The 23956-nt window shown below is 44.6% G+C and overlaps 1 protein-coding gene across 2 annotated transcripts in view; it reads left to right on the plus strand.

The window, feature by feature from the left end:
• The window catches only part of PLXNB1 (plexin B1), a 77232-nt gene that overhangs the window by 2157 nt on the left and 51119 nt on the right, over positions 1-23956 (plus strand). The window contains exon 2 of one of the 2 annotated variants that reach the window (XM_036390874.2): positions 19422-19693. The gene's annotated coding sequence lies outside the window, so the exon portion shown is untranslated. The remainder of the gene's footprint in view (positions 1-19421; positions 19694-23956) is intronic. The other variant, XM_036390875.1, reaches the window with a different exon arrangement.

The raw sequence follows: 23956 nt of genomic DNA on the forward strand, positions 1-23956 counted from the left end.
GAAGCAGCCACTCCCCAGAAATGCTTGAGATTTTTCTTCTGGTAAAAGCTTTACTGCTGAATTAGGTAGTGTACATTATTTCTCTTCTGTCATCTTCTTCTCTGTCTCAGTCCTTCCTGCTGCCTGTCAAAGCAAACTCAAGGACATCGGTTTCTTCTCCTCACTGACAGCCTCTCCGTCTGTTCTGTTTTCGTTTGTAGCTGTTGTTTTATTTTTTTTTCTCTTGAAACTTCAAATTGTTTGTTGTAGCCAAGTTCTGAGCTGAACCCTCCCAATCTTGCATAAGGGCATCTTGGAGGAAGATGATAGGACTTTGATTCATCCCAGCTTGGAGACTGTGCAGGGTGGTAGCAGTCAGAGGAGGCATGAGCCTGCCTGCTTCCTTGTAAGAATTAGCCCTCTAGATACAAGCTAGTTTCAGGAAGCAGGGCTTGGACTGGTGCCCTTTTTGCTCACCTGGATCTTCAGTGAAATGTCTGTGTGCTCTGTGTGCTGGGATCTGGTGTATTCTACTGACTCTCCTTTGCATTCCCTATAATCTGTTAAAGCCCTGGATTTGATTTGCATTTATTTGTGGTTCTTGTGAGTATCTGATTGCAGGATTACTGTATCTGAAAGGATTCATCTTCTGCTGTTCATGAAAACCACAGGAGGGCTGCTTTTGCCTTTATGGGAATGTGCCAGCTGCTCTTTCGTTGTGCTGGTATCATTTTCCCTGTCCTGTTACTGGAGGCGTCTTTGATGACCTGATGGTTGTGATGATGTCTTTAGAGAAGATTCATATTGATCATTATTTAAGCTTTGTCTGGTTTCTTCTCAGTGCTGGAAGACAATTCCTATAAATTCTTGCATGTGTTTTTCAGAAACAAGTGACTGAGGCAGTGGGAGCACGTGCACAGTCTCGTGACTGTGATGATACTGCTGTTCTGGGAGGCAGAGGAGATGCTTAATTTAATTGGGAAACAGTAAACTCATGTGTTGCACTGTCTTTACTCCAACACAGTGGTGAAAGCCAAAGGACCTTTCCTGGTGGCACACTGAATCTGGGAGACTCTCTAAAATCAGCATGGAGGGGGTTTTGCTACCTGCATTTTTCTCTGCACCGTGAAGAATCAGCCTGCGTGCTGTGGTTTGCCACAATGATAACTGAGATGCTCCCCTGCTTAATAAACTGGCCAGGGTTGTAGTTGCTGGAGCTCAGACTTGCAGAGCTGCAAAGGTGCAAAAACACGAAGGAGGATGTTCCAACCTGTACCAACATGCAGCCCTGACTAATGGGAGAACCACAGTGCTTTGGTATGAGCTCTCTACGGCTCTGCCTCCTCTCCCCAACTGCTGAAGTAATAAATGCTGAGGACTTGTTTTCACTGCTAATAATTTTTTTTCAGCCAAGTACTACTAAGACATCTGAGCTATTCTGAGGTTCCAGGAAACAATTTAGGTATTCTTTTCATTAATGAGAAGTAAGTGCTGCCTCCCAATGCTTGTGAGGGAAAGAAAAAGAAAGAAACAAATGGTTTCAGTTTAGGTAATTTTTTTTGTTGTTGGTTTGTTTTGTTTTGGATTTTTTGACTTTTTTTTGTTTGGTTCTTTAGTTTTGTTTTGTTATTAAATCAATTTTTAAGTAGTTTCTAATATCCTGAATTTAATTTTACACCTTCACTTTCAAGTCCTGCCTCCCAATCTCAAGAAAGAAAAAGAGGGGAAAAGAAAGCAGAAAAGAAATTTGTGGTGGCATGATCTCATTTTAGATGTTGATCAAAATGTGAAATGAATCTTCTAATGAAACAGATCCTAAGGAAATTTTCAGATGCCAGACTTTAATTGAATGGGAACTTTAGTGATGTACTTGCAGTGTAAAAACTGCAAATACTGTTGGGATCACTTCTGTGCCTGGTAAACAGGTGAGATTTTGCTTTGCTTTTGGCTCTGAAGTTTAACTGTGGAACAGCCTGGAACTGTTGAGTTTCCCCAGCCTCTGCTCTGCACCGGCACTGCTGCTCTCAAAATTCTTGCAACTTCATAGCTACTCCCTTTTAGAAAATGATAATTCATTTCCCTTTTTGAAGTATCTGAACGCTGTAATTTTATCTTGCTACTTGTATCTATTCCTGGTCTATCTCATGTGGGAAGTCTCTTGTCCCTGTGTCACAGGCTGTAAGGGGACTGATCTTTGCTTCTGGTGGTGGTTTAGCTAGGCTGGTTCTGTACTGGGAACTGGAATTCGGGAATTGTGTCACCACTTGCTCCAGATACCCACACAGAATCTGTGGTGAGCCTTTGGGATACACAGCTGTAAGGTATTGACTAAATGGTTTGCTGTTCCTTTGTATCTGCAGGTGCAGACAATTTCAAGTCATCACCATTCTCCCTCTCTTTGCACTTTTCCTTAATTCTGAAATTAAAGGCAGTGCTTCTGGGTTTCAGTGAAAAAAAACATGTGTGTCAGCTTATCTCAGCATAATGTGGCATTGAGTCTCAATGATGGGGTTCATCCTGCTGCTGAAGTTACTCCAGGGAGAATGCAGTCCTTGTGTCCCACCCTTCCCTGCAGCTCTGCTGTGGCAGGAGGGGGGCTGTGCCTGGAACTGTGCAGGTGGAGGAAGCTGATTGTGTTCAAGCATTTATGTTGATGAAACTTGTTTTCTGACTAAATTGCATGTCATTCTATAAATAGAATGGGTATGTTTGACATCTTACCCTGTTATAATAATTCTCAAAATTACTACATAGAAGTAGTGTTTTCAGCTGAGGGTTTCTGCCCATGTATGTAATTTCAAAATAATTTTTGTTTCAATCTCTGCTTTTTTAGCTTTCCTGCACTGCACCATTTCCCAATTTGGTTAAGTGGCTTCCCTGCTCTTTGTGTGGAGTTACATTAAGAATTGGAGTGCCACCTGTCTCCCCCCCTCTTATCCTGACTCCAGGAGGTTGTGTGCTCTTGAAATCTCTGTGCTTACAAGTGCCCATGCGCTCATCCTCCTGTGTGAGACACTGCAGAATTTTTGGGTTCTCTAGTTTCCATAAAGAAATGCCAATCTCTGTGGACAGCTGGCCAAGCAAATGCTTGAGAAAATGCTCCTGGCATTGCCTGCTGAGTGTTCTGCTCAGCTGGAAGTCCTTCAGACAAAAAATATTTGAAGCAGAGGAACCATGGGTTCAGAGATGGTCCTGCCAGACCAGGCTTTGTCAGAAATAATGTCCTCACTGAGGCTGTTGTAGGGTTTTGGACAGCTTGGCGTTAGTTAATGGTCCTGAAGCAACTCTCTCTTTAGTACTTTCAGCCTTGATCCCAAGATTTTTTTACATTGAACCTTCTTAAAATGCTGGAGAGAGCGACTGTGTTAGTGAATTATGAAATTATCATATGTGAGAGCATTTTGGTAACACATGATGAGAATTTTGATCATCTGTTTGCTGTCTTCCACACACCAGAGTCATAAGCTCTTCTCACCTGTCTTCTACTGTCTCCTACTTCTAGTGTAGCCGAAAGTTGTATGTGCTAGAGATCTCAAGTGCAGAAGCAGTTCCTGGACTTTTGAATTGCACTGACATCAATATTTTGATCTTTATTTGCTTCCTGCTTGACTTTTTGCATAGAGATTGCAGTCTGCTACTGAATGATTCTACCCCAGAGAATGGTAAAGCCAATCTGCAACTGAATTAATTGCATGAGATCTCTGTGTGCCACTGTGGGAAATGGAGAAGTACTAACCAGGGGCTTGCTTTATTTGCCAGATCATTTCAGCATTTTGATAGAAATTGATGAAATGAGGCTGCAGAAAGGCTGAAGTACCTGGGGAGACTACAGCATTTGTGAATTTATGTTCTGATCCTTAAACGTATTTTGAATTGAATTTCATGTCAATCTGATACTTGAGAGAGATTTAAGACAAAGATTGCAAGGGCTTTTTGCTGTTTGTCCTGCGCGGCAGTGCAGCTTTCTCATGGCTGTGATGGAGAGGTGTGGTTCCCTTGTGTGACTGTGCCTTCTGAGGCACTGCTGTGGCTCTAACGGGTAACACTGACTCGTACTGTTTATTTCCTCCTTTGATCTAAATTTTTTCCTCTCTTATGGGGATTTGTAACCAGAAACTGTTCTCCAGATGTGTGACAGCCAACAGAGGTGCATGTGCAATTTCAGAATGGCCCTGGGTGATTGCTACCAGCTTGTTCTCTTGGCAGCATAGGCAGAATTGGAATTGGCAGGAAGGCAGAGCAGCCCCTGCGGCACTGCCATCCCGGAGTGACTCGATGTGCTGAGCTCCTTGGCCTCAGTCACAGGCAGCTGCAGCCCCAGAGCTGCAGTGTCTGCTTGTGCTTTGTGCCCAGCACTGCTGAGATGATGCAGAGCTAAAGAAAAGGGAGTGGTGGGGTAGAGCAGCTGCCATACAAATGCTGCTCTTGCTCTCTGTGCTGTCCAGAGGGCAGGTACCTGCAGGATGAACTCCCACAGCAGCACAGATGGGCAGTAGGGACTGTGCTGCTGGCATTGTGGCCATATAAGCAGCTGCACGGGACCAGATGAAAGAGCCATTTAGCCTGTTTTGCTTTCTCTGGGCTTGGGACAGTCAAGTCTCTGTCCTCACAGTGCCCAAGTCACCATGGCCCCGTCCTTCTCCACACTGAACTGGTCTGCAGGGGAGGTGAAAGCCTGTGTCAGTAGCCTCAGTAACAAGCTCAGCAGAGTGCCACTAATATAAAGGCTTCTGACAATCATGCTTTCTTGCTAATTATGTTTTTTAGTTATTCCTGTATGTTGTAGTGGCAGTACTGTTGTGGATACTTGAGCTTTGTGAATGCATTTTCTGGGCATAGAACACAGGCAGTCCCCTGCCATTGATGGTCTTGCAAGGAATTGTTCTGTTTCATTGTGGGTCTGATGCCTGTCTGTACAGGGTGGTGGCATCATGAGGCTTTCCTTAATGACCTGTACTGATAATGGCCACTGTTCACAATGCTTAACTAGGCTCCACCACTGTGGAGAGCTGTCTCTCTTGAACTCTGTGAATAAGGATTGTGAAGAGTGGAAAGAGTGGGCAAGCTGATGGACATATCACATAACAGTGTTATTTTGGATCCAGCCATCCAAATACATCCTACAGCATCCAACCATCACAGACCTGCTGTAGCAGAGCTCTTGCCATGGACCTATGAATGCCAAACTCATTAGCTACAGACAAATAACATCTGAATAGTGTTTACCCTCCAGTGGGTGACAGGGATGGGAGGAATTTGTGTGCTGGTGCTGCTCACACAGTCCCAAGAACATTTCTGTTTAAGTACTTTTGGATTTTGGCATTCTCTTGCTGATCAAAGGCTTGTGTCTGTGCCTGGTGCAGGTGTTTAGCATCCACATGCAAGTCCCAGGATGCTGCTGGGATGCTGCTTTGCACTGAGCAAAGCTGTTACAGGAGAATGACCTGCACTCCCGGTTCTGTGGTTTCATCTTTCCCTGAATGTTTGAAAGCCATTGGGGTATGCATCTGTTTCCCTTCCTCCCAGTGCTGCCAGCACAGTGAGATCCTAACGGGTGCTACAGTGACAATTACAGACACTGTGTGTCCTGCAGGCTGCCAGAGCCTGTTTGATCATCAAAACACAAATTACACCTGGCTGTTCAGCTCTAGGATTGTAATCTGCATCCCCAAGTGCACCATGTAGAAAGTATCAGAAGGCACAAGGTGCTAATGAAGGAACTTTGCCCAAAACACGTGTTTATTTTAAGCAGGTAGAAATTTTATGTATGCAGTGATTCACAAGGGAAATGGTCTCAAACATATAAACACATGGCCCATCCTTGTTATTCCTCAGTAATGAAAAATACATCTCAAAAACCTCTTTTCTGTATAGAGAAAAATAAAACTTTTTGTGCGTGTAAAACTCTTATCTCTACTGGGAACTGTCCTCTGTGTTGCTGCTTCACAGACTGAAATAGAACTGTTAGCTGACAAAATAGTACTGATGTCTTGGTGACCTATAGGAAGATTTGTGTTTATCTTCAGGCTGCTTTTCTGTGTATGGTCTGAAAAGTCTTGTGCCTTTGGCCTGATTTGGACAGAAAGGTGAAAAGCCCAAGTGGAGGAAGGAGAATGGATCTTTTGAGAGCTGCAATAAAAAATAAAGTGTTGCAAGACTTTCCCTCTAAGAAAACAAAACACTCCCTTTTAAGTGAAGACTGTCTACATGTGTTAATTCCCTTTGGTTTTTTGTGGGATGTAAAGGTCACTTTGTATCTATCTAAGCTATGAAAAAATCAATTTTTTAATCAATTTCTAAAGTAGGTTTAGTGAAAATGATTACTGTGGTGTGGCTTGGGCTTTGATGTGTGGAGGTGTCCCAAAAAGCTGCTGGAAAAGTCAATGCAGGGCATTGCTGGACATGAACTTACAGAAATTGTAGGGGAATTTTCTGTCCCATTCAGTATGTCCACGGGGTGTTTTTTTTTCCCTTGCCCAGTCCCAGCGTGGATTCCTCCTGGTGTTCCTACTGAAAGAATGGATCGCTGCGAGCAGATCAACAAAAGCAGTCATGCAGTTCACTTGAGCAGTCATGCATAAATATGAGCAGACTTTCTGCTGTTCAAACTGATGGGTAGCCTTCCCTGAAACCAGTTTTCCATAGGCTGCTTGTTCCTACTACTTGGAGCTGTCTTGGTGATCTTGTCCCTGACAGACAGCCAGGTATTGGTGTTCCCAGGTAACTGGGCCAGGGGGCTCACAATGGGAAATAAATTTCTTGCTTTGAAAATGCCATGGTAAGGACTGGTAAAAGGCACATGTTTCATTCTACTATTGCCTTGGAATTATTTTCTTCCTAGTGGTGTGACAGACAGAGCCCTTCCAGCTGTCACACTGACCCACACCCAGGGTCGCCTGTGCTCCTGCCTGTACACAGAGCATAAGCTCTCTGCCTTGTGCTCCTTGCAAACTTAGGTGTGGGTTTATTGTACAACACCAAATGAGAAGTAACACAAAATGAGAAGTGCCACACAATGGAAATCTGGTTAGAGGTGGAAGTTCAATGGGCCTGCTGCTAGAACAGAAGTAGAGCAAGGTACCAGTCCTTGTGATATGGAGTGCCTGGTTAAGGCCTACAAGGGATTCATGCTTTCCATGCAGTCATCTTGAATTAGTCAGGTCTTTGGGGAGGTTTGAGTTATAATTTTGGTGCATACTTCAGAGGTGTATATCCCTCTGAAGGGATGAATTGTGTTAATAGTAAGAAAGTGCTGCTGGAAAGGAACATGGCAGCAGGTGACTGTTCATGTGTTTCTTGGATGTTTGACTTAGAGTCATAGAATGGTATGAATAATTGATCCGTGCCAACAGCAACAGCATACCTCATAATTATTTAATTAAAATAAAAGGCTGATGCTTCTGAAATCATGGATTACTGGGTGCAATTCAGAAAGTGGTATTCCTAGCAGGTGACTTCAGCAAGCATCAGTAGTGTACTCTGCTGTTCAATAGTTCATCAGTATTCTGAAAATAAGTCTAAAGCCACTGCTTATGTTGATTCAGCAGAGAAGCAGGCCATGCTGAGGACAAATTCAAAACCATGGCTAGAAATGACGGGAATGTTGGGATTTTCTTGCTTGAATATTCTGAATAGTATGTAGGTCTTTGACAGAATGGGGGAGGTAGTGAAGTTTACCTTAGAGGTTTTGGAGAAATGATTAAATGGTGATTAAGAAAGATACGAGCTCCTTACCCTCAGTACAGTCAGATAATTGACTGTAAGTGAATTGATACCATCTTAGCAGCCTGATTTCTGTAGCTCCTCAGTTATGCTGTAAAATGAGTCCAGTGAAATTGCATCCATCTGATACGGGCAAGTTTGGACTTCTGTGTGCCAGAGATGCTGATTTTTCACTGGTTGTGCCTCACCAAAGCAGTGACCCTGAAGAAGGGGAAAGAGGTGGGGGGAGGACAAAAAAATTGATATTTAAAAAAAACCCAACCAAACAAAAAAAGTAAAAAGCTGTTCAAGGACTCAAGAAAAGATGCCTTGTACTGAGACACTGACAGGACCAATCTGTTGATTGCCAAAAAAGCTATTGAGAGGTGAGTTGGTTAAAACATGTGCATAATTGACTCTGAGGAGCTCCTCTTTAATCCAGCAGAGAAGGAATTAATGGCTCAAGGCAGAAGGCAAACAAATAAGAAATTAGTCTGGCCTCGCTGCCAGAAAGAATGATGGAGCCATTGTAGCAAACTACTAGCAGAGTAGTGAACTTAGATTTTGACCTCCAAAGGCCTTTAGTCTGGATGCCATAAACCACTGCATTTCACAGAACCACTTAATGGGCTTTATGGAGGTGTGAGTGGATAAAATGGAACAGTGCCTGTGTGTTAGGCAGGAAATCAGAGCGGCTGTACCTTAAATTATGTGACTGACTAGTCCTGGTGCAATTGATTTCTGTTTTTCTGTGCTTTAGAAATAACCACACGACCAATTCAGTCATGTTCTTCATCCCTGTTCTTTTCCTTCCAAACTTTGTTTATGTCTAGATGTTTTATGCACCATAAGTGGTACATCCTGGATGCAAAGAATATTGTTCATGACAGGAATGTCAGCTTGAGGTTTGTACTTCAAATATCTCATGAAAATGAAATCTTCTTTATATTTTTTATATTTCTTAGAAATATCAGTGTAATGGTGCATCTTACCTGTCTTGCAGTATTTATTTTATTGATTAAACTTTTTAGGAGAGTAGAGTTTTATTAAGCATTTAGTGTGTAAACCCATGTACTCTAAGGAATTATGTTAAATTCCAGTGGCATTTAAGTAATTCAGTTTCATAATCTTCTCCTGCATTCAATGTGAAAATCCTATACAAGAAGTAAATCTGATGAATGTTGTAATTTAGCCTCTGATTGTTTCAGAATAACTTGTGATTGTTTACAGGCTGAAAATGAAAGAACTTCACAAGGCTTGGAAATCATTGAGCTCATTTAGTTTGATGCTCTGTAAAGCAAGGCAGTAGCCTTTCTTGAATTTAAGCTAAACATTCAAGTTGAGACTGAATGTTAACAAAGAGAAGAGTTGGAAGTGATGGAGAGCTTGCCCTACTAAATACATTTCAAAATACCTTTGAGAAAAGAAGCTTGAAAAACAGACCTTGGTCTGCTCAGGCCAGAAATATGCAATTAGCAAATTATTAACCTTGTTGTGAATGGTTTAAGTAACGTGGTACTTGTTCTGTTTCACTTCTGATTGACTATATAATAGCCACCATCAGCAGTCTCTGCTGTGTGCTGGATTGCAAAATCTGCTAATTAACACATTCGTTTCATATTGCTGCTGCCAATGTTTGCATTGAAGAACGTGGCTTTTTTTGGCCATATGGATGGGTGGGAATATCAAGATCGTGTTATGGCTCTGTGCTCATTCATGTGTGATGCTTTGTGCTCTGTTTTTCCCAAGACATCTAATCAGGCTTGGGGCTGAGCAGTGCCTTTTTGGAGAATCTTTAACTGAAAGGTCAAAATAAGCACAAGGCTCAGAGACAAGTCTTGCTGTCACTCTTCCCAGCCACCCCCCGCCCTCCTTTGTGTGTGTCTCTCCACTATACATATGTAGGAGTCCTTCACCCTGCACATTCAGCTGTTCTTTCTTTCCTGAGACTCAGGGTTTTAAGTGCCACTCAGGGTCTTCCCAAACAGAGCCAAACTCTGCCAGCTGGATCTCCCTCAGGCTGGGGGTGGATGATTTGTGCTGTGGGAGCTCCTGGCACTCACCTGCTGATGGGGCTGCTGGCTTTGCACCATTGCTGTGCACTGTCAGCTGCCTGGCATCTCTGTGTCTCAATTAACCTCGTGTAGGTAGACCAGGATTTACCCTAAAGGCAGTATTTGCCTGTGGACTGGTATCTGGTGCTTCTTCAAGGGAGTGGGAAGGAAAGTGTGCCTTACAGTGGTCTCAGTGAGGGCTCCAGATGATGCCATGGAAGCTGAAGATGGATTTGCATTCCAGATCGGGTCTGACATGAGTAAATTTGTTCACACTTACCCTCTGCTGCCTCCCATCCATGCACTGAAAGTGTTACCAGGAAACTCCCTGTGGGAGAGCATAAACATCAGGAGGGGGAGATGGTAAAATCTGGGTATTTGTTCCAGCTCTCAGGGTGCATCTGAGGAAGATGCCTTTGTTTTATTGAATGAGAGATATTTTATGGTATTGATGGGCTTGTGCCTGTTGTAAGAGCATTTGAGGCAGGCAGCTCTTTGCTTTTGCTGTCACTATTTCAGCCCTGCTTGGTTTCTCCTCTCCCTTACTCACCAAGTGCAACTGAAAACGAGGTACTGAGGCAGCCCATCTAGTTTTTTGTATGCAATCTAGCAAATATTAGTGTTGGAAACTGGGCTCTTGCTGCTGTTTGTCTGGTAACATTACCCTCTGTTGTTTCCTTGTGCTGCTTTTGAAAAATGCTGGTTTGGTTTCTCTTTGAGAGGTGGTTGGCCCATAAATGTATTCCAACCCACCTAATAATTCTTCTCTCAAATCTTTCATCAGGTTTTTTCTGTTATATAGTTTAAAAAGAAAAAAACCCAAATGCCTTCCTTTACCCCTGGAAACAGGAGTCGTCTTGTTCTGCTGAGCTGAGTGCTGCTCACACTGATCACTGCTGTTCCCTTTGTCTCCGTTTATTTTAGAGTTAAGTTATAAGCTGTTTAAGACTAGGCTATTTTTGTTCTGTGTTTTTGCAGGATCTTTTACATGGATCCTCTAAACATTAAAATAAATGCTCTTAAAGGCAAAAGTACCATCTGTATCAGGGCAAGATGGTCATTGCTCTGAAAATGAAGCTTTGTGGGTTTATTCTGCTAAACCATTTTGGCAAGCACATGCCTGCATAGAGGAATGCCTGTGTCAGGGCTGGGCTTATGACCATCTCCTGTCTATGTTGGGTTGCCCTTTGTCAGTCAGATGGCTCATGATCCCACCTTCTCCCTCTGTCCCTCTTTTGACAGTAGCTGTGGTGCTCAGCAGGGGCTCCCTGGCTGTGTTTGCTTTAGCTGGAGAGGTGTTTGCCTTCACTGCAGAATTCCAGTTTCCAGCTGCCAGGAAACCTGGAGTGCTTTTGTTGATTTGTTAGGGCACAGTGCACCTCAGGAATGCCTTTGCTAAGGAGCTGGGAGTGATGGAGGGGATCCTGCCTGTTGCAGTGTGAAGCCTTCTTGTTCCTCTCTACAGAAACACCAAGCAGGAATCCCCTAAAGCAAGGCAGGGAAATAGCTCACTCGGCTGACTACTTTGGAGGGTGTCAAAGTGAGACTCACTTAGGTTTCCCTGGCACAGAAGTAAGGCAATGAATGATAGCTGCAACTTTAAGTGAGTCTTTGTGGGAGATGATACTGTGAATTGCCCTACCAGAGGGTTTGTATGCATTTGGTCAGTGTTAAAAGCTGGCATTCCTGAGCCACTGACTAGGGCTTTTTTCTGGGACTTGGCTTTGGGCCACGTAAATCTTTCCTTCTTGGAAGAAGCAAGTTTCAACCTCTTTGGATTTGGAAACTTCTAAACATTTTACAGTATGGATACAACAATGGATTTGGCTTTTTAGTTACCTTTGGAGACATCAAAAGTCTATGCACTACAAGTTTAAAAACCACTGATGCGAGCATGTCTTCCTGTAGTGAGTTCAGCAGAACACCTTCACCTCTCTAATGTGTTGCAGCCATCTGATGTGCACCCCTTTTCTTTGCTTGTATTGTATGCACACACAAATGCACATTTCTGGACTTTCACTTGAGATTTTGGAGGCTGTTGCCCTAGGTGATCTGAAAATGTTTGGTGTTTGTACAGGGTAGGGTGGTCAGCTGGTCACTTTGTTTTGATCAAGTATTTGGTAGTTGCAGAATAGGTTGTGTTTATGGGGCACTGGTGCTGAGAAGGAATTTCCTTTCCTGGCTGAGGTAGAAAGGCTGTCCACGTACAGCTTTATTCCTTTGCTTTAGCATTCCTTGAGGTTGTTTCCCTATTTTACAAATGCATCTTTTGAGAACTGCCAGGAAAATGTCTCTCTCAAATGGAAATGGAAATTTCTGAGCTCACAGGAATGAAAACCTTTGGGTCTGTGCTCACTGAGTGAAAAGAGGATTACCAACCAGCCATTCTCCAGTGTGCAAAGCAGTGGAGCAAAGTCTGCAGAGACCCTCTGAAAGTTATTGGCTTTCCCAGGGAAGGGTGCTTGTGAATAGAATTGAATGAGGTTGCTTGCGTCCCTCTTGGCTTCCCTGCTGCAAGTACAGAAAGCAGCGAAACTTGGAACTCAGTAGATGCCTGAATAAAATGGGAAATGTGTTTTTTTTAAGTAGATTCTTTGTGAACAGGTCTAGAGCCAGTGTTCCTGCATTGCTGTAAGAGAATTAATGGGTTTGTGACTGCATTTAGGCCTGAAAAAAAGCAGGGAGGCAATGCTGATTTTTCCAGAACTGCTTGAAGGGTTCAGAAATGAGGATGGTGTGCTGGGGCAGATGCAGATGGCTTATTTGCACTGGGGACTGTTAAACCTGCCAAAGTGTAAACTGCATCTTAACAGGAAGATGTGAGACAAGGTCTGCACATCTCTCCCTCCTAATTACTACAGCTCAGCTGCTGCTGTCTCTTATACTTACACATCTGAAAGGTGACAATGACAATGTCTTGAATGGCAAAGCAATAGCAAGAAGGGTCTTTTTTTTTATCTGTAGTCTGCAACAAAGAAGTTATTCAACCAATAGTCAAAAACATCCCTATGAAAAATCTTTCTCCCAGAAACTGCATCTATTATTTCAGAAAATAATCATAATTTCTGTAGATCTTGATGGCTTGTCTCCTGAGTGACTACAGGTAAAGCAGCAACCAGCTTTCTCCTCCTTCCCACACTGACAGCTTCAGGAATGTTCACCATAGCAGTGGGACTTCCATTTTTGCTGTCCCTGCAGTTCTGCACTGGGTTGCCTATGTACACGTTATCTTTTTTGTTAAGTTGGAAAGCTCTTTTCACTCTTCTGGCAAAAATCTCCTGTAGCATTTTCACAGTAGTTACTGTAGATGCCAAAACCCAGACTTTCAGATCTTCATCATTCATGGCATGCAAAAGTTGACGTAGTTTTTATGACCTCCTGTAGAGGAACAGGTACTTCAGTGGGAAAGATGGTGCTGTGGTTGTGATGGCATTGCAGTGGTACAGCCAGAGTGGAGGCAGTGGTAGCTCCCAGCTGGGCTGCAGGTGATTGTTGGATTTGGTGTTTCTTCCAGAAAATCTGTTTTAGGTCAGGGTCTCTGCTTGCAGTCTTGCTGGTTAGCTACAAATGTGTTCAATCTTCCCTGACCCTTCCTCTGTTTCACTGTATCCCTGTAAATCTGGTTTAAGAAACAGCTTTGTGGAAGTTCGTCTTCCTGCCTCCCCACCTGTTCTGTTTAGCTCAGGAGAACATGCTGCCAGGGCAGGATGGGCTCTGATCAGACACTGCATGGGGCCGATGGGGCTCCTCTTCTCTGGGGACAAACACACAGCAGAAAAAAGGCAAAGCAGTGCTAAAACCACAGATTTTTTTAGGTGAGAGGAGAACGTCCTTCTTCGTAGCCAGTTCACAAATAGGGAATAAAAGTTGAAGCAAGGGGATGCCTGTCCACTTATATCAGCCTGGGAAAAGGTGGATTTCTCTGTTGAGGCTTTGCCTCAGGCATCTTGCCAAAAGGCATCTAGTCTCTATTCACTTCAAACACATACAGTTTCTTAGCCCAAAATGTGTAGAAGGCTCATGAACTGTGATCAGCTGAAGGCCAGAAAGCATGACCTGGTGCTTCATAAAAATCAATGAATTGAAGAGCTGTGACTTCTGGATGCTTTGGAAGTATGAGCAGCACCTGCTGTGCAATGTGATCCTAAAGAGCATCAAAGGGTAATCAGCTCAAACATGGATCTAACCTGTATTTATCTAACCTGGAATCTGTGCTGAAAATTAGAATTTGCATAAGTGAAATGATTTTGCAAACACATGCAATTGATTTCTTCGTGGATCCTGTGTATGGGATTTCTTTCTTCAGAGCACAAAGAATTCAAGACAAATTTTACTTTGGAGCTAAAAGGCGTGTTTTTAGCAAAGGCAGTGCAAGCAGTGTTGGGACAGACTCCAGGTCTTTGGTGTTCCTGAAGAAACACAAACAACTGCAGAGAAGGGTATGGCTCAGATCCTTTTGCCAGCATGCTTAGCAGGCAGCCCTGTACCAGATCTGGTTCAGGCTTCGACAAGTGACCTCTGTCACTGAACAGGAACATAAAGAGCCTCAGTGAGCTTTGGCTGAACTAGGCTTTTGCCTGTCTGCTCTGGAGAGAGAGTAACCTCAGTGTTCCCTTCCCTCCCTCCCTCCCTCAGTGTGTCTGTGAAAATACTAACTTGATTTAGCTGCCAAAAAAAGACATTTGAAAAGTGTACATTGCTCTCCTGTGTCCCAGCTTCTGTAAAATATGGGTTATGGTTGGTTCCTGTATATGGTGCTCAGTAATTTTACAGAAGAGAAAACGGCACCACTGCAACTATCCACACAACACTTAATACAGTGAGGTCTTAGTCTGTGTTAGGACTCCAGAGTGCTATTCTGGGCATTATGAACCTGATTATATTACACACAGAGCTCAGATGGCTCAGAGCCACACTCAGGATATTAACTGTTTCTATTAAGCTTTGCGTTTAGAGATCCTTCTGTCAGAGCAGGGGGGCAATGCTGGACGAGCTGGCATTCCCACAGCAGAGCAGTGTGTGTGAGCATGGTTAGGGAGTGTTTTGTGTTTCATTTGCACAAGGGGTAACCAGAGTTCCAGAGCTTGCTAACTTATGGGTGCTCAGTGTAATAATCTTTTCAATGTACTTGTTTTGTAGTTGCAGGTTGTGGAGGAGACACTTACTGATGTAGATGTGCAGGAGAGACTTTACAAAGTGCTATAAATGCGTCATAAGGGGAAATCCATACATAGTGTGTCATCTGGCAGAGATTGTGATAAAATGGCATTGACTGTGATTACTTGTCATTTTTGACAACCTATGCCCTGGAAGAGTGTTTTTAAGACTTGTTTTAGTTTGTGATGAAGGTGGCTTTAGGAATAGTTAAGGTCCTTCCGTTTCTCTTTTAAAAAAACGGTTTCTTTTCATGGTTTTGTTTTGTGCTGTTTCAGAGTTTGTAAAAACAAACACCCTGAAAGCCCAAACAATAACAATAATAAAAGAAACCCTTTGTGGATCACCTCTGTGAGCCAAACAAATTTGATGAGTTTCTCACTGAATACACATTGTCTGCCAGGTGGGAACTGTGCAGCTCTTCCTTCCCTTATCACCCTGCAAGTGCAGGAAGAGATAAGAGGAATTTATTTAATCCTGCTCTCCCACTGGCTGAATTTGAAGCACACTACCAGACAGGTATGCTGAATTTGGAGCCTAAAAGGATGCCTTGAGTAGGAAAGGAAGGCAGAGAGTATGGCTGTTAGGGATATGAGGCACTGGGATAGTGCTAGTGGGAGAAGAGGGATGCTGGACATGGTAGCACATGCTCTTGGGAAAGCAACTTCTCGTCTTGCCCTGGAGGTAATGAGAATTTGCCTTTGCAGGGCTTGGGGCTCTTCCCAATAAAACTGCAGTTTGCAGCTCCTTTCTCTGTACTGGGAGAGATGCAGCTGTTGAACAGGGACTGACTACTGTGCAGCAAAGTTATTCTTTGCAGGAGACAGAAACAAGTGGATGGAGGTATCCATGTGCCACGTGGATCCACATGCCACTGCTCAGTTCATGCTTTGGCTGATGGAGAGGGGTTGAGTTTGCATGTGTTTTTCTGAAGAATATCCCCTTTCTCAGAAAGCAAACAGCTGACATCTTGACCTTGCAAAGGCTTGAACATCTTTACCTTTTGAAAACACTGCTCTCCAAATGTAGGTCTATAGTGTAAGAAATGCATGTGATGACCTTGGTCTTCCTGTGCCTTCTTGGCTACACTTTTTGTCTGGGATGCCAGTGACCCTGAGATCTGGACATTTCCCTCTGCTGTTTTGTGTTAAAAATGAAGAACAAACTGTAATGTGTGGAAGCAGTTTGTGTGATGGAACTCATCAAAATAAACTTGAGGGGATGGTGGTGGTGCTTGAGAGAGCTTGGCTGAAACCTGGTAATTGGGCTGGTGTGAGAAATCGCTCATCTATCACACTGGGGATAGCGGGAAGGAAAAGGGCAGCCAGGAAGGGACTTAATGGAAATCAGTCCCCAAAATAAATATTGCATGAGTGGGGCATAAAGAGTCTCCTTCAAATCAGATTCTGTGTCTGAGCCTTCCTCCAGAATTTCCTGCAATTTAGACAAATTACCAACTTCACATTTTTTTAAGTGGTGTTTGTGCTGAACACTTGCAGCCGTGCGTTCCCATCCAGCTGCTGAGCAGAAATCCTTGTTCTTCAGTCTTGCTGGGAGCTGCTCTGCGCCTTTTTGTGGCAGCAGCTTTTTGCAATAGGAGCCCCCCCCCCGGCCCAGGATGGCTTTTTCTGTGAAAGAAGGCAGGGAGGCCAGGCAGACATTATCCCTTGCCGGAAGGAGGGACCCGGGCTCCCTGGGGAGGAGGGACGGGGAGCGAGTGATTCATTGCAGCTGGCTGCAGTTTGGCCTCCCCTCTCTCTTTGCCCTGGGTGCCAGGGAGTGACAGCTTGTGGGCAGCAGGCCAAGCTGTGAAAAGAGGAGTGTGTGAGGCCTTTAGCTTTCTCATGCTTTATCAAGCTGCAAAGAATAGCTCGATATTCAGCCAGCGTTGGTGCAGGTCAGGAGAATGGAAATGCGGACTTAACTCCTGACATGCTGGCTGATGGCTGACCGCAGGCTCCGCGCCCATGAGGGCGGCTTTATACCGCAGCGTGTGGGGCAGAAGGGAGGAAAAGTGCCTTGGTGACATGGTAAAGATAACTTTTTGTTAAGTGGGCAGCCTCTGGGACCTGCTGGGACAGTGGAAAGATGAAAAAAGGGCTTTCCTCTTGCGGCTTGCTGGCTGTGTGCTGGTGGAGGATGGAAACACTGGAAAGTAGAGCTGCAGCAATGACGAGCGTCCTGGGAAAGTGAGAGGGACTGTGATGGACAAGTGGCAGGTCTGTCCCTTCCCTGCTGGCACAGCACTGGCGGCTGTGGAATCAGTGCCGAGAGCAGGACGGGGCCATTCCCGGGATGTCCCCGTGTGCCGAGGTCCTGCCAGCCTGTGCGAAGGGCTGCCCGCCGGCGCGCAGAGAGTTAAGCTCCTCATCGCCCGGGGGTGAGCCTGCTTCGGGGTGTTGAGCTCCATTCCCACGGCTTTTCCTTTCTGAGGGCTAGGGGAGGGATCGCCTGGAACAAGTAAAATGCCTGGAGGCTGGAAAACAGCACCCCGGCCCCTCTGGCCTTGTGTTGGTCTGGGAGGGATGTGTGCTTCACGGCAGGCTGGGCAGGGGCTGCCAGCCAAGGCCGGGGTCTGTCCCTGCTGGGCAAGAGCCGGGGTTATTTCTCTCCTTTAGGCAAAGAGAGATGGCTTTGCAGGCAGTAGAGTGCCTGCATAGGGACTGAATAACAGAATTCTCAGCTGGAAGGGTGTAAAGTAGAAAGGAAGCCCGAGCAGTCCTGTGCGCAGATCACAGTACAGGGTTAACACCCAGGTGTTGTGGCTGAGGGAGAGCAGTTCCCTGCTGCACAGGCACGTTTCTCAAAGGCATAAAGGAACGGAGTCCTTTCTTCCCGATGCTGACTCTACCTTCTCCTGCATCACTTTGAGCTGCTGAGTTGAGGTGTTTGAAGTCCTGAGGAGCAGGAATAGGGCAAGTGAAAGTCTGAGAGGCTGGGTGAGGGAGTTAGTGAATGCTCAGAGTGCGGCTGCGGCTACCTGTGAGCCTAAGTCCCACTCTTTCTCCATCAGCAGTGCAGGGGTGTGGGAGAGCAAGAGAGACTTGCCTCATCCCGGTTTGCTGTGGAGCTGAGTGTATCTGTGTGAGGTACTAAACCCAGCCAGCACCTATCTCCCACCAGAGGGAGAAGGGAGTTTGTGTACCTGTTCAGCCCCTAGAAATCTGAAGTCCCCTCTGAGGTCTAAGGTGTGCAGTCCCTATTCTCAATAGCTTTTGAATTCAAGGCAAGGTGAACCGATGTGAGCAAATGGGACCCAGTAGCAGCATAAAGGAGAGATGAGCTGTGGGCTTAGAGTTTGATTCTGCTGGGCTGTGTTTGTGCTGTCCAGACCAGCTGTGTTTGTGCTTATGCCAAAAGCCTGGCAAAACTGTGGTTAGAGGCTGGATTTTTGCTTGTGCATTGGGTGTTTGGCCTTGCATCTGCCCCAGATCTTCTTTGCAAAGAGTGAAGTACTCTGATCCTCCCACTTGCCGTGCTGGCTCCTGTGGCAGGAGGATCTGAAGGGGAGAGGGTTTGGGAAGCAGTATTGCCTGTGTGGGCAGAGGCTTTGGGTAGTTTGGGTTAGCACCCAGATACAGACCTTAGTGGTAAAACAACAGAGTGCAAATATTCTGCAAATACCAGACTCGTGGTGGATCTTGTTGATTGTTAATGCCCAAATCCCAAAACAGGTAGGCTGGAGCCCTGGTTGTCTTTTCTGCACCCAGGCACCTAATAATGGTTGCTGAGCTCTGCTGTGAGTGTTCTGCAGCTCTTTGCTCTGTCCATTTATTCACCCAGCACTGGGAAATGTGGCTGGAGTGGGAGCTGGGGTCCCAGGTGGATCTGAGCCCTGTGCAAGGCAGACCTGCAGTGGATGCACAAAGAGAAACTCTCACTGGCTGCGAGGTAGCTTGGGACCCAGGTGCAGCCAAGGCACCAGCGAGAGCTGGCTCCCCTGCAGGGACAGGGGGTGTGTTCCCATTGTGCCTGTTCCGGTTTGCTCCTGTCTAGCCTCTTCTCATTATTCTCGCCTTGAGCTGTCTCAGGCCCAAAGGCAAAGTGCTGCAGAAAGCTCTGTGGGCTTTCCCTTGAGAGATGCGGGGTCCTTGGAGAGTGGCTGTTCAAGGGAAGCACTGCAGTGGGCTGAATTGAGGCTGTTTCAGGCTGCACAGCTCTGAGCTAATCTCCCAGAGGCAGAGACATTACTCACCAATCAGGAATGTGTCTGTATTTTTCCTAATGAGAACAAAACATTTTATCCCTGTTCATTAGCAGAGAGTTAGCGTGTGCGGTTGCTATGCCAACAGACTCCTCTCCTCTGCAGACACACACTGGGGGTGTCCTCCATGCCATGGTTAGAAGGGTGAGCAGGAAGGCTGGTTCTGGCAAGAAAAAGATCCCATTGTTTTCCCAGGGCTGCCTGGACTTTGTGCAGCTGGCCAGACCATGCCTTCTCGGAGGAAGGGAACCACAGCAGGAGTCAAGTGCAACAGATTTAATTTATTGGAAAAATAGTCTTTGCATTTCATGCTCTGTTGTTTTTTCCAGCTTGAGGCACACTCCTCAATAAGAGAAATGAAGGTGTCTCAACGTTCCCAAGAGTCCAGATGGTAAGCAAAATGTGCCGGGAGTCCGCCCTGGGATGCCCATGGACAGCTGCAGCCCGCTGGGCTCCTCCGTGTTCCTGATCAGCTCTGTGTGTGTGGCCACTGTCATGCTGGGCAGCCTCTGGATGCTGCTGCGTGACGAACCCACCTGACCAACTGTACCACCTGTGATTAGTTGGACGAGTTCTCCAGGCACGTGGTCTACTGGAAAGAGTGAGTGGCTGTATGTGGGAGTGTTCACTCGTTCCCTTTGCAAAGGGAGCATTCTCTTTATGCAGGGAAATCCTGCATAAATCCCGTGAAGGATGAAGGACATCTCTTCAACAGAAGCTCGGTTCTGTAGAGTTCTGCTGTAAGCACATGTATTTACTCCAGAGGTTGCCTATTTGCTTGTCATTTTTTTCCTTTTTCACCCCAACTTTCTTGAGAGAGTGATTGGGAATTGTGGGTTGCGGTGCTGCCAAAGTCAGGCTACTGTACACCGTTTGCAAGTCTTCTTGGCACCTCTGGTGCTGCACTTGAAATATAAAAACTAACCTTTAAACTTTGAATTTTCTCTAGAAGTCAGTTAATTTAACCTATAGACAGAAACAAAGCAAAAAAACCAAAACAAAACTGTGAGTTTCTGATGGTGATCTATAAGTAGAAATGGGCCAGTGAGTGTTGCCAAATCTGAAGAGAGACTCCTGGAGCAGGAGTGATGTTCATCTCTGTCTGTCAATCACCATGGAGTGTGATGAGCTGCTTTGTGCTGGCTGAGCTTTGTGGTGTTGACAGCTATAGACCCTTGAAGAAATTCTCCCTGAAACAGAATTCTTTCAGGCTGCTTCCTATTAAACAGGATAGTTACAACTCTGCTGTCAGTTTGCCTGGTGAAGCACTCTGTAGGTGAATACATGCAATTTGAATACAGAAATTTGAATATCAAATGTAGGGTGGTACACCAGAGATCCCAGACTGAATGAGATGCTGAAGATCTGCAAATCTGCATGAACCTCTGTCTGGGAAGTGAAACCCTGGCACCTGGATACTAGGAGCTGATGTAGATGAGTCACTGACTTTTGCACTGGAGAGATGAGTATCATGTTAGAGCACTGGGAGTACGGGAGCCCTTCATCTGAAGGATGTCTGCTTGTTGGATTTGCAGCTCTAACATCGGAAGAAATGAAATCAGCAGAAATAAAAACAGTGAACAAAATGAGACAGCAACTCCCTGCCCAGACCTCTCTGGGGTGCACCCTGAAAGTTTGGTAGTAAACCTGGATGGAACTCTTAGATAATAAAGAGCAAGTTTTCAGAAAATCTCTTTCAATCCAGGCATCCAAGAATAAATCCTGAATACGTGTAACAAATGTACAAAGATTGGAGAGTCTGGTTGCCTCAGCTTTGCATTGCTCTGGGTGGTTCCAGTAAAACCATTAAATCAAAGCAGTTTGAAATAGGGAATGAGTAAGTACTTGAGATGACTTGAATTCAGTCCAGTCTGTTCTGGATCCATGCTTTCAGGGTACATAAAAAAATACAAGATTGTAAGGAGGCCAGAGGACTGCATGTTGTTGTATTCTTTGAGATACTGAGGTGATTCTGTCCAGATCCTATTGAAAAAGTGCTCCAGCAGAAGTGCACTAGAGGACATGCTTTTTAGTACCTTGAAGTGTGAAAGATATGTCTGAACAAACTAACTTCTGAAATGTGAGTTACGGTTATTATCTGAGTCGCGCTCAGCTTCATTCCTGTGCAGCCGGAGTAGCGACTTGGTGTTACCTAGGAGAGTGTTACTTGTTCCCTCCTCTTCCCTCCCCTCCCTTTTAAGCAGTTCAGGGACTGCTTTTCTGCCCTATTTACTGTGAACCACCAGTTTTTAAGAATAAACACACAACTGCGGTGCTGTGTGCAAGGCAAGAATTCTTCAGGAGAAACATTCACCTTTGCCTCTGAAAACACCTCAGGTGCTCATAGAACCTTGGAAGAAGGGTTCTTTGTTTTTATCAGGATGAGTTATGGGCAATTTGGGGGGTGAGGTGTTCCTTCTAACCCTTAGAGTGTGGTTCAAAACTTGTGGGATAGGTTTGTATTTTCAAGAAGCTGTTAGCACCGTGTATTTTAACTCTAGGTAATGTATTGTTCTGTTGGGTTTTAATGGCCTTCTTTCTCTCTTTTAATTCCAGTTATACTTCTACATATCTGCATTTTAAAAAACACATATTTGACTCTTAATAGTAAAACTGGCAAAGGAAAGAGTAAAGCCAGGAAAGTTATTTCAGCCTGACAGGAAGGTTTAGGTTTCTTAGTCAGCTAAGCATGTATTATTAACAAACTTCTATATCTCATAAACAATGTGGGAAGCAATTAGTGCATTTGTGAAAGAAATCACTCAGGATTTTTGGGAGTTATGATACAAACAGTCTCCAAACCCAGATATTCTTATATGACTCTGCAGGAGAACAAGGTCTGGTAAGAATACTGTTCTGTGTAGCATCAGGAAATGTATAAACACTGTGCCCATACTTGAGGAAAAACTACTGGATTTAAATGTTCATGAAGAATGCATGACAGAATAAAGCTCTGGCACATGATCTTGTGAGGGATCTACCCTTCATCAGGGCAGGCTGATTCAACCAAAAGATAATTTGTATTTTCAAAGAACTAACAGGGAGAGAAAGTTTTTTAAAAATACTCCCTGTTCTGGTGGATGAAGGGTGCAGCTGAATGCTGTGGCTTGAAAGTAAACTTACTTTTGAACAAAGTCAGTTTAAGGAGTTAGGCTGAATATTTTAACAGAGAGCTACCAGATGTGCAATTCACTATAGAAGTGGGGAATCCCTGCTGTATTTGATAACCATCACACTAATTCCTCCAGCTCTTATGGAAGTTGAGTTTTCTACAGCTTTAGGAAAACCATTGCCATCTTAATAGAGGTATCTTCAGTTTTTAGAAATGGAACAGCAGCAATAGTGAACAGAGGTGAGTGTTACCTTCCATACAAAGCACAACAGAATAAGTTGGGATTCTTCCATCTGAAAAACAATAAATGACAGTTATCATCAATTCCTGAGTCAGCTGCAAAGTTTAGAGGGGGAGCAGCCTTTTTTTTTCCTTTTACATTAGAAGTATGAACAGGTTGCATGAAGTAAGCTTAAAACAAGTAACAACTTAGTCCTTGATGTGTGCAGTTAACCTGGGAAGCTTCTTACCACAGGATGTTGTGAATGCCAAATATCTGTGTGTATGTGAGGACCTGGGGCAGGTCTGTAGAAGAGGGAGCTATTGAAGGTTACTGAATGCATAGAAGCCACCTTTATCCCAGGAGGTCCCTGAGCTGCTCATTGTTGAAGCCTGGGAGAGTATTCAGGGAGGTGAAGTGCTACTGTGGTTTTGCTTCAGTCTGATGTTTCAGGCCAGAGCCAGACAAGTGCAGCCTGGGGTGGGAAGGGGGATGCTAATAAAACTTGTGAAAAAGGAGAGTGGCACAGCTTGTGTTCTAGGTTGGTTCTGTGCTGCCTGTGATGTACAGCCTCTCGCTTGCTGAAGGCACTGCCTTGGGCTGCTGGAGTCTGCAGGCTGTTGACTTGAACTTGAAGAGAGGCAGAGAGTATGTCTAGAAACTACACAGGTAGAAAAAGTGGTGAAAATGAATATTGTAAGCAGAGAAGCTGACTTTCCCCTTTTCTCTGTGGCAAATACTGTTCCTGCTATTATGGGATGGTAGGTTTTATTGACATACAGAGACTGCCTTACTCCTGATAGCCTACATCTTATTTGTGTTAATTTCCCTCCTTTGAAAGGGTGTTTCTTGCTTTGTAATGGACTCTAAGTTAATTTGAACTAAAATGGGTGATAAGTTGATGCATGAACAGTAAAACCTCTGTTCCAAAGCCTTTTCAAACTAAAAATGTCATGGCCTACGTGAGGTTCATATTCTTCAGAAGTACTCAAAACACTGGTCCTATTTTAAGTCCTGTCTAAACATTTAAAAATAACTCAAACAGGGCTCACTTCTAGATGCTTCACCCTTGAAAGCCAGCTCTTGCAGTTGGTTTTAGATGCTTACCCAAATGTACAGAGGGCACAGTACAGAACAGCCCTGGTTGTTCCTTTGAACTTTTAATTTCAGAAGGAAGAGAACAACGTCAGGCTATCTGTTATTTTGTCTCTAGAGACATGATCTCTGCTGTTTTGAGTTTTGGGAGTGGGGGGTTTAAAGCTTTTTGTTGACTAACTTTGCTGCTGTGATCCCTGGGGAGCAGCTATGCAGAGCTGACCGGTAGCGGAACTACGGTGCTGTGTATTCTTGGAGACAGCTCTTATGACTGAAAACTGAGTTGGTGTGTTTTGGGAAACTACAGCCCCTCTCCAGGGATACAGAAACAGTCTTGTGTGCATATCATGTTCTGTAGTGAACATTACTCCATGGAGTGGCTGAGAAGTTGGGTGCTCAGATTACAGACAGACCTGAGGCTGAGGGAGAATCCAGGT

The sequence above is a fragment of the Molothrus ater genome, chromosome 11, assembly GCF_012460135.2.
Source record: "Molothrus ater isolate BHLD 08-10-18 breed brown headed cowbird chromosome 11, BPBGC_Mater_1.1, whole genome shotgun sequence".
NCBI lineage: Eukaryota > Metazoa > Chordata > Aves > Passeriformes > Icteridae > Molothrus > Molothrus ater.